Source organism: Micropterus dolomieu, linkage group LG21, assembly GCF_021292245.1.
Source record: "Micropterus dolomieu isolate WLL.071019.BEF.003 ecotype Adirondacks linkage group LG21, ASM2129224v1, whole genome shotgun sequence".
Classification (NCBI taxonomy): domain Eukaryota; kingdom Metazoa; phylum Chordata; class Actinopteri; order Centrarchiformes; family Centrarchidae; genus Micropterus; species Micropterus dolomieu.
The window spans coordinates 29,154,049-29,160,687 of record NC_060170.1 but is presented as its reverse complement, the minus strand read 5'-3'; the positions used below and the strand labels follow the sequence as shown (position 1 = coordinate 29,160,687).

At 47.3% G+C, this 6,639-nt stretch overlaps 1 pseudogene; it reads right to left on the bottom strand.

Moving 5' to 3' along the window:
* Nucleotides 1–2,709: 2,709 nt before the first annotated feature.
* Nucleotides 2,710–5,532, bottom strand: LOC123960331 (annotated as a pseudogene).
* Between the last annotated feature and the right edge of the window lie 1,107 nt (nucleotides 5,533–6,639).

The window sequence follows — 6,639 nt, the reverse complement described above, 5'->3', positions numbered from 1 at the left end:
GGTCCTGATTGAAAGAAACCAACGCTGGCTAGAAAATTGGATGCAAAAAGCAATTGTGGTCATTTTGGGTTGTTGCATTTTCTTGTTTTACTTTGTGTGTCTTATGGAGTTTTTCCCTGATTCCCTGATTGTGTCCACCTGTGCTTCGTTTTGTCATCTACATCTTGGCTACGTTCAGATTGCAGGCCAATGTGACCCAAATCCAACCCATATTTTTATGCTCATATGTGACTCAGATCAGATTTTTTCATGACAGTGTGAACAGGTCAAGTCACCTGGAATCTGATATTTTCCAGTTTGGATTTGGGCCACTTTCATATGTGGTCCAAATACAGATCGGATCTTTTTAAATGCGACCTGAGTCTGGACACTCAGGTCGGTGTTGATGTGATTTTGACGTCACTCTAGAGCAGCTGTTGTCACACATCTGCTGAAGACAGAGCCATGGTGAACGAAAAAGCTCCACAAAAAACCATAATTAAACATGTGGATCTCTTTTTTCTCTCCCTTGCTATCATCTGCCCACAAATTCCCTTTCTTACACCTGAAATCCACCGGACCGCGAGCTGTCTTCTGAGTTATGTACATCCTACTTGTCTGAGCGGAAGCAGTAGAGCGAGAGAGAAATAGAGAGAGGGGGGGGTGAATTGTGGGGCAGATGCCTTGTACAGCACGAGAAACCGTAATGAAAAGAACAGAAAGTTGTGAACACTTGTAATAATTCGGGAGAAATGTGACCCTAAAAAACATGAGTCTCCCGTGACAATTGGGAGGGCTGGCAAGTAAGAGGGAACCGGAGCTAACCTCTGTGACTCTGTTTACTTCTGTACGACAGCGTGTGACTTCGTGTTATTCTTCTGCGCATGCGGGTCACTTTCAGACCACGGACAGTAGGCTACACACTGGAGTCTGAGGGCCACATTTAAGCAATAATGTGAACTGTCAAAAAAAAAAAATCTATTAAGCATTAGGGCCTGCAGTCTGAACATAGCCCTTGTGTTCAAGGCCGTGCAGAAACCTTTGGAAGGGCAGGTGCTCCAAGAAAAAAAGGGCACATGGAAAATTTAAATAGGGCTGTTCTCCAAATTTCAATACACAAATATATTGGTATGTATTCCTTGTTGATATGCATATACAGATGCTTCTGTATTGATACATTAGCAAATACTGTGAAAAGAAACACAGGGAATACTGCTAGCTTTAAAACACTGTGGGCTAACGTACAGGGAACAGAACGCTGCTGAGGGGTTGCTGGGGATGTTGCTGCCCCTGCTGTTGTTGTTGCTGCTGATACTACCGGAGGTGATCTGTGACTAGATATATTAAAACAAACATAGGATATTTATTAGCTGATCCTACAATTATGTGACCATGAAAAGATGCAAAGACTGTTGAGTGTTTGGGAATGGCTCACAGAGATTGACCTGCTGTAGTGCTGCAGCTGCTGCAAAGGCCATCCTGCTACAATAAAATAAGAGGGAGATGCTCACAGAGACTGCTGCACACCAAGAGCTACAGGTAGAGGAAATAAGATGCCAGATTCAAAAAAGTGTGGGAAATAATCTGAGAAGGAAACATTAATGGGGGATGGATGATGGTGGCCATGGCAGGGGTAAGAGTGAGACAGACAGATCAGCAAGCCCGTTTTACCAATGTTGTTATAATTATTTTAAGGCACAAGGCTTTTATTAAGTTACTGTAATAATCCTAGTTCAAGTGAAAAGTTTTTAGTCAAATTACATAAAAAGACCACACCTCTCGACGCCCGTGAAACTTTTCCCCCTCAAACAGCACAAAGATTTGTTTATCTGTGTGTAGAAGTAACGTTAGCTGTCGGCATAGTCCAACAACCCACAACAAGCACATTGCGGTAAACCCCACTTACCGGATGAATCGAAGGTGTCCTGTAGGCAGAGCTGCTGAATCACAAAGGGTTTTTAAGGGGAAGGCTCGTCAGGGGTCATCAGGTGAAAGGTCATCATGTGGGTCATTTTATTTACTGCGAAATTATTATTCATTCATTTTACTAAAAGTTTGATTGGGCAGGCCTTCACAAAAGGGCCTTTACCTTTTTAATATACAGTCTATGGCCTTTCCAAATGTATAAATAAATTAATTAAGGACATTTTGCATTGATAAAAGGGCACTTTGGGCATCAAAGGGCAAAGCGCACCCCCCTCTGCACGTGTCTGCTTATGTTCTTAAGTCTCTGTCTTTGCTTCATTGTTTCCGGTTCATTGATTTACCCATGTCTCAAGTATCCCTGTCTGTTTCCATTAATTATTCTAGCTTGTCTTGGATAACATTTTGGATTTCATGTTTTTGGATTTTTGTTTTTTCTTGTTCCATGGATTTGCTTATTCTGAGGACTGCCTGCTTCATCACTTCTGGAAGTTACTCTCACTTTGTAAGTCAACACTGAAACTGAACCTGCTCAGCTTTTGATGTCTGCATTCTGGGTCTGAGGCCTCTTTACCTGTGTCTACACTTGGCAACCATCACAGCGATAGGTTTGGGTTCTAGTAGCTGGTTCCATTTTGGATTCGGTTCCTGGTTGGCATTGCAAATACATCTACTGATGCTGCTGGACACATCTTCAGTGATGTTACTGTAATCATTGGGTGTTTCGGATCTTTCAACATCATACACCCTCATCCAGGCAACCCAGCTGCGGCTGATCAGACCCCAGCTTGTGTCCCGTTGCCGAATCTAGCTACTTTGCTCCCATGGATCTCCTCTCTTGTGCCATAGCCATCTTGAGGCTTTCTCTACCGTTTTGGTGGTATTGTGGATGGCTCTTCTCCTCCTCACTCCATCAATGCCTAACAGACTGAAGGCTCTGACCAAGGATCGGGCTGCAAAGCCCCTGCATCCGACCTCTATTGGGAGACACCTTGCTCTCCATCCAGCTTGTCGATACTCGCTGACCAGTCCTTCGTACTTGGCGAGTTTCCTTTCAAAGGCCTCTTGCAGGCGGTCTTCCCAAGGGACTGTTAGCTCCAACAGACGAGAGAATAACATCTGGTCTTAAGGTGGTGGTCACAATGTGGTTGAGGAACTTGAGTTGCTGCTCCAGGTCCACAAACAGCTACTAGTCCCTCACAGTGGCCAGGATGCCTGCAGATGTTTTTGCAGCTGGTCTTGGCTGCTCTCCAGCTTTGATGAAGGTGATGGCTTGTTTGGAGGGGCGGGAGCGCTTGGCTCACTCGACTCCTGCAGCAATGGCTTCAGCAATGGCCTTCAGCACCTGTTCATGTCTCCACCTGTACCTTCCCTCTCCCAGTGCCTTAGAGCAGCAGCTCAGAATGTGCTCTAGGGTTCCACACTTGGAGCACAGTGGACATGCTGGTGACTCCACTTTTCCCCATATGTGAAGGTTTGATGGGCTGGGAAGCACATTATATATCGCCTGGATGAGAAACTTGATCCGCTGTGGCTCTGCCTTCCACAGCTCCGCCCATGTCACCTTCCTCTCAATCGCATTCTCCCATCATATCCAGGCACCCTGATGCCTCATTCCCACTGTTCTGCAGGTTCTCTCCTCCTCAACCACTGCTCTCACCTCCTCCTGGACTAGGCGGCACCTTTCCTTCCCTTTGGTGGTGTCAATGTGGGGAGTTGAAAAGGAACCCAGTCCAGCCCTGCCTGTTGTTACCACTCCCACCAACCTGTTGTGATGTAATCTTGCCTCTGCTTATCGAACAGACCCCTCAGCCTTGCACTTCCGACCAGTCCTCACTTCAATACCAGCCTTTCCCACCTTTGGATCGATTGAGTCTCTATATTGCAACACTTCCCTGGCTCTTGTTACCTTGAACTCCTCTTCCAAGGACTTGAGTGGCAGTTGCAGTTTGTTGGGTGTCCATAGAGTGCGATGCTACTTAGACTTTTTGGAAGCCCCAGCCATTTTCTGAGGTGGCTGCTGACCTTCCTCTCTAAGGTCACAGTAGAGATTGGCACTTCATAGATGAGGAGTGGCCACAGGATCCTGGGAACAATGCTATGGTGGTATAGCCAAGCTTTGAACTTCCCTGTCAATCTAGACCGGTCCACGGATTTTAGCCATCTGTCCAGCTCAGTCCAGGTTGATTGGATGGATGCTGCATCCCTCAGGGTGCTGTCAAACACCTTGCCTAAGCTCTTGACAGGCTTTTCAGTGACAGTCGGGATTGTTGCCCCTGCGACGCTGAACCGGGACTTGTCATCCACCTTTCCTCCTCTCAGCACCATTGATCTTGACTTGGCTGGTTTAAAATGCATCCGTGCCCACTCCATTAGCTTTAGAATCCACTGGCAGCCTGTGACTGACTCTGTGGTGACTGTGAGGTCATCCATAAATGCTCTTATTGGTGGCTGGCGTTTAGCTGATTTCGTCTTGGGCCCTCTGCAGTCTGGTTCAGCAGACTTTGTGAGCATATTCATGGGCAGGGAGAACAGAATTACGAAGATGGTACAGCCCGTGATGATTCCGATCTCGATCTTGTGCCAGCCCGATGTCACTGCTCCTGAAAAGGTTTTCATCCTAAAGTTGTTGTAATAGTCAGCGATGAGGTCTCTGACTCTGCTGGGGACGTGATGTTTTGTCAGAGTGAGCTGCACGAGCTACATATTGAGCCATATGCATTTGCCAGATAGAGCCACAGCACTGACAGATTGCCCTTGTTCTCTCTGGCCACTCTGATGAGCTGCGTCACCACACCTGTGTGCTCCAAGCATCCATGCATTCCTACAATTCCCCCCTTCTGAACTGATGTGTCAATAAACCTGTTCTTTGAGAGGAAGGTGCACAGCCGGTTGGAGACAGCACTGAAGAAGATCTAGATTCGACACACAACAGGGAGATGATGCGGAACTGGTCTATCTTCTTGAAGTTCTCCTCCTTTGGAATCCAGACCCCCTTAGCAACTCTCCACTGTTCAGGAATCTTGCCCCTCCTCCAGATAACAGGCAGGATCTTCCTCAGGCGCAGCAGGAGTTTAGGACAGTTCTTAGACACTTTGTACAAAGTGCCGCTTGGTCCTGGAGCAGAGCTTGCTCGCGCTTTCCTGACAACTTCCCGAACCTCCTTCAGCTGCAGCTCTGCCATGTTGAACTGCACACTTGGCCCAGGAGGGTCTATCAGCATGCTGCACTCCCCCAACTCCTTTTCTCTTGCTGAGTCGCTGTATGTTTCCTTCAGGTGATGATCAATCTCCTCTTGAGCTGGCCACTACGCTTCTGTCCTAGCAGCTCCTTAGTGAACTTAAAGGGGTTGGCAATGAATGCAGCTCGCTTTCAGGCTCTTTCGCGGCGCCGCCTCCGGTGCCACTCTACCCGTCTGATCCTGATCTTCTTTTGTAGGATGCACATCAGCTGTGCCAGGCCACTGCGCTCCTCCTCTCCTGCCTGCTTGTACTGTCGCTTCAGGGTCTTCATCTCCTGCCTGAAGTTATGGATTCTCACCTCTCATTGGTTCTTTGAGTGAGGTCCTTTGGAGACTCCTTCCTTCACCTCTTCACCGAACCATTCGGATTCAATGCTGACGATTATCATTGCGTCTTACCAGGTTGAACGCCTGTGCATTGTGTTGGTCCTGTCCCCACCAGACACATCATCTTCCTTGGTGGATCTTTAGGCCTCGCTCACTCTTACAGATTTTGCCACATGCACACTGCTTGCTTGTAGTTGTTTGTCCATTGCCTTGGTTTAGTACCAATGAATCTGTCTGGTTGGGGTGCTCATCCTCCCCCCCCCCCCCCCCCCCCCCCCCCCCCCAGGCACCCATGGGGGTATTTTTTCCTTAGGTTCATCGTAGCTTGTTATGGGAGTCCCCCTCACAGAAGATACAGATTGGGTTGCCAGCCCGTTCTGCCCCCGTTGCCGTCTCTCTGAGCTGTCACTGACTCTCCAGTAGTCACTATGCTTTTCGTGGTTGTCAACCAGCCTTTCCTGGTCGTCACTGATTGAATCAGATTAAAGCTGTGCAAATACAACAGCAGCTCAGAATGTGCTCTAGGGTTCCACGCTTGGAGCACCGTGGACATGCTGGTGACTCCACTTTGCCCCATATGTGAAGGTTTGATGGGCTGGGAAGCACATCATATACCGCCTGGATGAATATATCTTGGCAAAATATCTTGAATTTGTTAAATCTCCGATCAAACCTTCTACCTCTCCTTTTTCATTAGAAAAAAAACTGTTTAGGTAGCAGGCTCCTTATTTTAAGCTGGCATTGTAGACGAACATCACCAGTGGCAGAATATTTAAATGCCAGATCTAACTTGGGGGGTGGTGATGGCGCAATGGATAAGCCTATGCCTTTGGTGAGGGACCTGGGTTCAATCCCCCACTCTGACCCATCCACCAATGTGTCCCTGAGCAAGACCCTTAACCCCTAGTTGCTCCAGAGGCATGTGACCTCTGACATGTATAGCAATTGTGAGTCGCTTTGGATAAAAGCGTCAGGTAAATGTAACTTTGTTTTACATAACAACAAATTAGACAACACTAAGGTCAGTTAGGGTGTGGCACAAGTATCTATGCTTGGTTCTTTCTTTTGCTCTATTTATATGTTGCCCCTTGGTACATTAATCAATTGTTACAAACTCGGTTTCCATTGCTATGCAGGTGATACTCAGATATTCAGAAATCAAACAATGG